The 9715-nt window shown below is 35.9% G+C and overlaps 2 pseudogenes; both read left to right on the plus strand.

The window, feature by feature from the left end:
- Positions 1-5341: 5341 nt before the first annotated feature.
- On the plus strand, positions 5342-8122 carry LOC134254749 (uncharacterized; annotated as a pseudogene).
- LOC134254750 (THAP domain-containing protein 5-like) lies at positions 8122-9013 on the plus strand (annotated as a pseudogene).
- Positions 9014-9715: the final 702 nt, after the last annotated feature.

Raw genomic sequence — 9715 nt, forward strand, 5'->3', positions numbered from 1 at the left:
GTTGATATAATGAAAACATTAATTACGAACATCTATGACATGTTTGTTTTGAAAGCGAAATAATGAAGCGGTCGCGTCTGGACCATTCTACTTGAAAACCGAATGAGCAGAAAACCACAGACTCAGGATTTGACACTAAGAAACTTTCGGAATCTAGAATTGATATATAAGCATCAAATCCCTTTGTACAAAGAAGAGGAAATTGAGACAAAAGAAGAAAAAATATATGAAACACCTGCTATTAGACCAAAGTCATACGTGGAGAAAACTATTGAGGAGAAGCTTGATTTGAGACCATATTTAATGAAAGAAACTGATGAGCGTGCACCCATTCGGTACGGAAGCGTATTAGTGCCACTTGCACAATTTACTTTTTTTCAATTTCGACACTTTAATCTGTAAATTTTACACTTTAAAGTGTAAATTTTACACTTCAATCTGTAAATTTTACACTTTAATCTGTAAAATTTACAGATTAAAGTGTAAATTTTACACTTTAATCTGTAAATTTTACAGATTAATGTGTAAATTTTACAGATTAATCTGTAAAATTTACACTTTAAGGTGTAAATTTTACACTTTAAAGTGTAAATTTTACACTTTAATCTGTAAATTTTACAGATTAAAGTGTAAATTTTACACTTTAAAGTGTAAATTTTACACATTAATCTGTAAATTTTACACTTTAATCTGTAAATTTTACACTTTAAAGTGTAAATTTTACACTTTAATCTGTAAATTTTACAGATTAAAGTGTAAATTTTACACTTTAAAGTGTAAATTTTACACATTAATCTGTAAATTTTACACTTTAATCTGTAAATTTTACAGATTAAAGTGTAAATTTTACACTTTAATCTGTAAATTTTACACATTAATCTGTAAAATTTACAGATTAATCTGTAAATTTTACACTTTAAAGTGTAAAATTTACACTTTAAAGTGTAAATTTTACACTTTAATCTGTAAATTTTACACATTAATCTGTAAAATTTACACTTTAATCCGTAAATTTTACACTTTAATCTGTAAAATTTACACTTTATTTGTTTATTCACATAGTCAATTTAGCATCTTCACACATCCTCAGTAACACATTTGTAAGCCAATAAAATGTTAGTTTAAGCAAATTTTCTGAATTGATAGGATTTATAGATTATATCACAATTGTGTCATCCATATATTATTTATGTGAAAAAAGTCTAACAGGCCCTGGAATCTATATTGGTTGGGGAGGGGTCATCAAGCACTTGTGATCGGGAATATGCGCATGTATGTTTGATATGCTCTTCACTTTATATTCAAAGAAAAGTTTTACTTTAATATAAAACATCAGAATTAAAATTTTATCATGCACGAAACATGGTCTGTTGGCTTAAAAATGTGTTACTCAGGATGTGTGAAATTTACAGATTAAAGTGTAAAATTTACAGATTAAAGTGTAAAATTTACAGATTAAAGTGTAAATTTTACAGATTACAGTGTAAAATTTACAGATTACAGTGTAAAATTTACAGATTAAAGTGTAAAATTTGCAGATTAATTTGTAAATTTTACAGATTAAAATGTAAGAATTTAAATATTAAAGTGTAAAATTTACAGATTAAAGTGTAAATTTTACAGATTAAAATGTAAATTTTACAAATAAAAGTGTAAAATTTACAGATTAAACTGTACAATTTACAGATTAAAGTGTAAAATTTACACTTTAAAGTGTAAATTTTACAGATTAAAGTGTAAAATTTACAGATTAAAGTGTAAAATCTACAGATTAAAGTGTAAAATTTACAGATTAAAGTGTAAATTTTACAAATTAAAGTGTAAAATTTACAGATTAATGTGTAAAAGTTACAGATTAAAGTGTAAAATTTACAGATTAAAGTGTAAATTTTACAGATTAAAGTGTAAATTTTACAGATTAAAGTGTAAAATTTACAGATTAAAGTGTAAAATTTACACTTTAAAGTGTAAAATTTACACTTGAAAGTGTCGAAATTAAAAAAAGTAAAGTGTGCAAATGGCACTAATACGCTTCCGTACATTCGGCAAGAAAAAGATGAGCAAGATATCGATGGAAAATGGATTCAGATGAGTATGAGCCAGGTATAACTTATCGGAAGAGACCGACAGAGCACGTAAAAAGAGAAAATAAAGCACAAAACGAGCCAGGCTATCGTTCAAGAGCAGGACGTAAATATTTGTTTAGTTTGGTGGAAGTAGACCAAATAAAAAACCTGCAACGTATGATGGAACCAGCTCATGGCAGGATTATAAATCTCACTTTGGTGCCAGTGCCATGCTTGGAAATTGGATCAAAATTGAGAAAGGACCTTACCTTGCTGCTTCATTGAGAGGACCAGCATAGGGAGTGCTTGGTAATTTGTCCGGTGATGCTCTTAATGATTATGATGAGCTTGTTGGAGCGTTGAGCGAGCGATTTGCACCCTCAAATCAGTCGGAGCTCTACCGAGCACAGTTGAAGGAGCGTAAAAAGAAAGCAACAGAAACATTTTCAGAACTGGGACAAAGTATAAGAAGACTAACTAACTTAGCCTATCCAATGGCACCCACTGATGCCTTGATGCTCTTTTTGACGCAGATATGATACTCCGTATAAAGCAAGCTTGACCAAGAGACTTTAACGAAGCCATCAGACATGCAATAGAATTAGAGCCTATAATAAGGCGGAGCAAAGACAAATTGAAAATAAAAGTTTCTACAGACCAATAGGAAACGATGAGACACCCCAGTATATATCTGAACTAAGCAAGCTCATTGAAAACATGGGAAAAGCAATGAATGACATGAGACAAGAATTAAAATCCATGAAAGAGAAACAGTCCCAACAAAGAAGATACTCGAGCCAAAATGTCCCAAACGCTTCTTTTCGAAACAATTAGAAAGAAAGAATAATCTTTCATAATTGTGGACGGAAGGGCCATTTGCAGAGAGAATGCAAGGCTCCAAGAAGAAACAAAGATGGATATGCTCAAAAGACCAAATCTCAAACCAAGACAAATGAAGACCAACAATCTTCCAAACAGTTTGTTTCTAAAAATCCTCAGAGACGAGATAAGTGGAGACGCTCTTGTTGGAATCAACAACAGAATCAGTGATCCAGGTATCTATATTGAAGTTTCATTCGATGGTATTAGAGCTAAGATGTTGGTAGACACAGGTGCCACTGTCTCACTGATCTCTAAAAACCTGTATAATCAAATCTCAGTGCGAGAAGAAGAGTTCATACCACTTACTAGAGATATTTTCTCTGCAAGTAGTGAACCAATTGAAGTTTATGGGAAAACAGCTTTGAATTTCCCTATCGGAGATAGATCATACAGGAACACTGTAGCTGTAGCGAAACTCTCCGTACATGGTGCATTGGGACTGGATTTCATTATAGAAAATAACTGCACCATAGACCTGAAAAACAGAAGATTGATTGATTGATTGTATATTGTTTAACGTCCCTCTCGAGAATTTTTCACTCATATAGAGACGTCACCTTATGCCGGTGAAGGGCTTCAAATTTTGACCCTTTACTCGGCACTTAGGGCCATTGAGCAGTGAGGGATCTTGATCGTGCCAATGCCTGCCGCTGACACGGGGCCTCGGTTTTTAAGGTCTCATCCGAAGGACCCGCAACTTTCACTTCAAAGTGCCGAGCGCATAACGAAGGAACAGCTGCTACCCATTTTTTATCTACTTAGGTCAGTCGCGGCCGAGATATGAACTCACGACCTCCCGATCACGGAGCGAGCGCTCTACCGACTGAGCTACCGTGAACGGTTGAAAAGCAGAAGAATATGGTTCGGAAGAAATGATGTTCCGTTGATTCCTTAGGGGTTTTTGGATGCTACAAGATTGCAGAAGCTAATACTTTGAACCCACATAGGAGTGAAATAAATACTTTGGCAAAATTTACCATAAAGAATAGGATGTAACACCTCAAGAAATTAGACTGATTGTGCCAAAACAAATCGAATTGTACAGAGCTCTAACCGGCAAAGGGCTTGCCAGTGTAGAACATTGCATTCCAGTTAAAATCATTAATTTGGTGTCGGAAGTAAAACTGCTGGAAAAGGGCACAGAGGATCTCTCTCTGAGCCCAGCTGAGAAGTACGCATGACAAAAAATCCAAAAACAGAACTAAGCTCAGTCCTGAAGTGGACGATTTGTTTGAGAGATCAAGCAAAAATCTGACTGCGAAGCAAAAGTGTCCAACGTGCCCATATACAGAAGAGCTGAAGAGACACATTGTGGAATGTGGTTTAAGACAGCTAGAAAAGAGATTTCGTTGTGATCTGTGCAACTATGCATCCAACAAGAACGCTAACCTGGTCAGGCACAAAAAGAGACATGTTCAGGAGAACAAGGTCCGAGATTGCTCAGACGATGACAAGATGTAAGGTTCCAATGATGTTCATGAGGTCATTGGGAGCATGTCAGAAGACTCAGGAAGTAGGGATATAAGCTCTAATGATTCTGATGGTGAAGATGGACCAGAGAAGAGGAATGAGACTCTCAGAAAATCAGGAGTGGTACAGGAAGAAACCGAAAGTCCTGCAGCTGAGATCCAAGAAGATTTAGAAGTTGGAAAAGTGGTGAGAAAACAGAGGGGGCCCACTCCTGTTCATGTTCCAAAAAGAAAGGCTGGAGATGAGAAGTTCCAGTCAGCTCAAAGAGGGCAATTCGTGCCTAAACCAAAGGTTCCAAAACCATACCAGATGGTAGAGGAAGTTTTCAAGCTTGGGAGTCTGGACATTGAGGTAGTACCAATGAGAGAGCGTCCACAAGTCCGTGGAATGGTGCACGTTGGTGTACAGACGTCCTTCTCCAAGAAAAAAAAGTTGTATGGACCACAGCTAGGTGGAAAGAGGGAGATAAGGACATGGAACGAGTTGAGATGATCGAAGAATTTCAAGAATGAGCAAAGGACAAAGCTATTGAGATAGACAGATGATTTTACCCTGTAAATATTTCATTTTTAAGAACCTTTGTGAAAATTTAAAGAAAAAAGTTGTTATCTAATTTTTTTATCACGTGGACACATCAAGATTGAGGCGTGGGTAATCAGAGATAACTCTTGTCAGAATAGACCCCTTTAATAATATATGCAGACATGCGCACAACAACTTCCGAGTGGATACGAGCGTGAAGCGAACCGCGTCGAAAATGTATAAAAACATGTTTCAGATTTTAACTATAATTTTGTGTTAAATAAATGAACTGCTATATTTTTTTTCAAAAAAAAAATATTTTCTTGATATTTCTAAAATTAAGTCGAACTTCCTGTTTATCGTTGCCAAGTTTACATTAGTTACCATGCGCGTCTAAAAGTATGGCGACGCGGGAGCATTTAAAGAAAACAAATATAGGCATTTTGAAAACAATAGCTTTAGATCTGGGTATTGATTGTAAGAAGAAGAAAAAAGATGATCTGATTTGCGATATTCTTGCAAGCAGCACAAGTACAGATGCCCTGTGTCCCACTGTTGAGGTATTTTCTTCCTCTGATCCTACACTTACGCAGTTCAAAGAAAACTTGCCACCATTCAACAAAGTTTCTTACCAGCTGATAGGTCCATCAAGCCATGTGAAACCACCTGCCCTTTCTTTTTCCTCTTTGTATGAGTTTATGATCTCAAGGACAAGGCAGGGAGGTCAGAGTGTTCAGAACTTTAAAGGACTGGATAAATCTCTGAAACATTTTGATGCAGGGGACATCCAAGAACTAAGTATTGCCAACGTAAGTAAGACTGATTCTTTAGATTTATAAAGTGATTTTGTCCTTTTAATTTCAATAATTATTACATATGTATTATCTTCAGCTACAACCAATACAGTATTAATAATTATTTCATTGTATTTAGAGTGTTATGTACATTGTGTTTTAGATTGATGACACAACAGTCTATGTCAAGGCCTTTTGCTTGGCATCTATGAAAAAGCAGAGGTATCAGGTTTATCTTTGCATGACAAACATTGGCAGCACACATAAAGTGGACTTTGCATATTGCCAGTGCCCCATTGGGTAAGTATATCAAGTGAACTACACTTAGGCTAGGAGAATGGTCAAAAGTTCAGTGTTTGACAAAATACTACATAGTTTTCATCAAGACCCCCTCCCCTCCTCCTCAAAACTAAATTGTTGATTGAAATTTAATTATTTAACAAATACTGATATATTTTTACACTATTAAAAGCTTTTATTTCTATTTTTTATTCATTAAAACATTTCAAATACCAGTTAATAATGTTTCCTGTACCACATTAAATCTCTGAGTATTAATTTTGTTGCACAAGAATTTTTGGGGCTCTTGATTCCCCCACCACCTAAACTATTTGAATCTAGATCTTTAATCTGACACCGATCTTATGATTTCTCCATTTTAGCAACTCTAATTAATTGTTAAACTTTTATACACTTTAGAATAATTAATTTTAAAAAGTTTTTTTTTTCATCATCATTTTACTATAGGTTAGCTCAAGCCTGCAGCCATGTTGGTGGGTTGCTTTTTGCAATATGCAATGGCATCTTTACGTCATCCCAGAGCTGTACCTCAACACTTTGCACGTGGAAGATGCCGAGGTCGGTCAACCAGAAACCAACCCCACTTAGCAATCTAAATCTGTCAAAGCCTCGTGCCCAAATAGAAAAGATAAGTGAGGACAATGTTACAGCAACCGCTTCTCTATCGCATGGCTCTGCGATGGCGAAATTTGACCCTCGCCATTCAGAGGATAAGAAGAATGACATCGACTGGTCATTGCAGCAACTTTCAGAACTAAAAGTCATTTTCCCTCAAACAGGTATCGATTGAAAAATTGAAACACAACTTTTCTTGTTTTAAAAACAGCTTGCTCATGTTCTAAGACTTTTAATTCAAATAATATTGCAAGTTTATATTTATTGATATGATGAACAGGTATAATTGTATGAGACATGAAATTATTAAAGTGTTAGTGATATTTTCAAGTATAAAAAAACTCTAAAATTTGGTCTTGGTAAAAAAAAAAAACACAATAATCATAAAAATTTGTTTGAAATATTTAGGTATGGCACATCTATGGAACGTTCCTGACTCTGGAGCACCGACTGCAGTGGACAATGAAATGGAGGTGGAAACATCGGTCCATCCACTTCACCTGAAAATGGAAAAAATGGTATTCTCTGAAAACAATGGTGAGTCATGAAATATAATACTCACTTATAAATAGTACAATGATTACCATACAGAATACAAATGATAGTAAAAAAAAAAAGTTACATTCAGTGTAATCATCAGTTCTAAGTTATCTTAATAAGGGCATTTTTGTGCAATTTTGCAGTCCCACCACCTATGATTGACCAAGACTTAGTGAACTACATTGAAGAACACACAAGAGCACAAAGACTTAGTGATCTATGGAAAAAGCTTCATCTTGGACGGATCACAAGTTCGATCTTTGGTGATGTTCTTCAATCAGGAGACAAACCTACATCCCTAATCCAACAGATTTTGTATGGATCAAATCTGAACAAGTAATTTAATTTGTTTTTTAACTTTCTGAATACATGTAGCACATTGCATCACAAAACTAACGTCAACTTTTTTTAGATAAAAGGATTCAATACTTTTTGTAAATGCTGATTAGTAATCAACAGAAGTTAGAAACCAGTTTCTACAATTTCAGATACTCTAGGTTACCTCTCGCAGTGCAGTGGGGAATTGACCATGAGATGGATGCAAAGGAAGACTACCTACAGATCAAAAGAGCTATTCAAATGGAAACTGACGTACAGACATCTGGTCTTACTTTATGCTCGACACATTCTTTTCTAGGGGCTACCAGTGATGGGAGAGTGGTTGATAATGAAAGCACTGGACTGCTAGAAATTAAATGTCCCTTCTCCATCTCAGGACAAAATGTAACACTGTTGGGAATATCTGATATTATGTCAATGAATTCAAAATAGTTTTGTCTTGAACTCAGTGAATTGGGCCCAACATTAAAGAAATCACATAAATACTATGCACAGGTTCAGGGCGAGATGGCCATCATTGGGCTTCCTTGGGTGGACTTTGTGGTATGGACGGCAGCTAAGTCAGACAACATTAACATTATTAAGCTCATTTAATGAATCTGTCCCGCAGCAATGGCGCATGCACATAAACACTTCCGAGTGGATACAGCGTCTGTAGCGACAAGGCGGAAATTCCGAAATCATGGTTAAAAATTGCTGTGTTTACAAATGTATGAATGTCTATAATGCCGATGCTAGATCGAGAGGGGTTAGTTTCTTCCGTTTCCCAAAGAATAAGCGAAAGCGAAGAGTGTGGATCAATGCAGTCAACAGGGATAAGTGGGAACCAGGCGACCACACTTGGATCTGTTCCGATCATTTTTTGCATGGGTGGCACGGAGATGATCCCAGTGATGATAATTACGCCCCCACTTTGTTTGCTTATAAAGACATTAGATCGGATGAAGACATCAAAAGGGAAAAAAGGAGATTAGAACGTGAATCAACAAAGGTAAAGTCTCAATACATGATAAATCATAAGGCCTACCCCGGCAATATTTATCGTATATGTGATCGATTTTTATATACTCCACGTAAATTTAAAAAAAGTCTTATCAATGTGTATATTAAGGAACATGCACGGGAGTTGAAGAGTAGTTCAAGTGTGGTGAATATAAATTGAAGTGTAGGTACTGTACATGTATGATAAATTATAGGCATTGAGATAAATTCAGAAACTATACATATTTTATAATCTTTTTTCATCACAGTCAAAAGGGGTTGTTTGGGGGTTGAGGTGGGCGTGAGGTACCTGTTTTCGTGTGTATCGAATCCTAGGTGTACAGTGTGAAGAAGACCCCCTACTTCATGAAAACAGGGAGCTAAGACAAGAGGTCAGTCGACTAAGGGCGGAACTTGGCAAGCATAAGTGGGGTGTGGAACGCATCACAGACGACGATGGAATGACAAAGTTCTACACAGGATTACCCTCATTTGCCACTCATGGTATAAAAATGAAGAGTTTCGCTATTGTAGTTCATACACAATAAAACCACAGTCGGCCCCCTTAAATGTACATTTGTATATCGAAATATCACAATCATTTACATGCACATTTATGTTTTTTAAAAGTGAAATTTATACCTGTATAGATTTTTTAAAATCCACTCCAAATTTCGAAAAGAGAAAGATATATTAAGTGTTCTTTTATTAAAAGAGTCGCTTTCAGTAGAAGCATTAAATCCGGCCATTCTTCGTCTACTGGAAACAAATTCCTGTGTAACATGTACTCCTGGGGTGGAGGAGGAGTTTTCTTGCATCGAGAAGCTGTATGAAATGTTGTGCTCTAACCAATAAATGAACATTGGACGTGCATATTTGCGTCGGTGGCCGATTCTTTCAATGGAAGCAGTTGTTGAACAGTCCGTCGAGCAACCCCCCTCGATCATCGTTCGACCACCAGCAGACAGTCGGTCGGTCGTCGGTCTACATTTAAGAATTGAGAAAATCAATCTGCGGTTTAGCGAACGATGAACGGGCGACTGTTGGTCGACGTAGTATTATTTATTTGTTTTAATATTATCGATAATCTAAGGAATTAATGTGACTGCTCCGCGTTGCCGGATACTACTGTCAGGTGATCATGTTTTTCAGCCGACGATAAGAGAAAAATTTTGTCGCCCGACCATCGGCTGAAAAAAAACGACA

This window comes from Saccostrea cucullata, unplaced genomic scaffold (genome assembly GCF_032062105.1).
Source record: "Saccostrea cucullata isolate Sc308-1 unplaced genomic scaffold, CSIRO_AGI_Scuc_v1 ctg18880, whole genome shotgun sequence".
Lineage (NCBI taxonomy): Eukaryota > Metazoa > Mollusca > Bivalvia > Ostreida > Ostreidae > Saccostrea > Saccostrea cuccullata.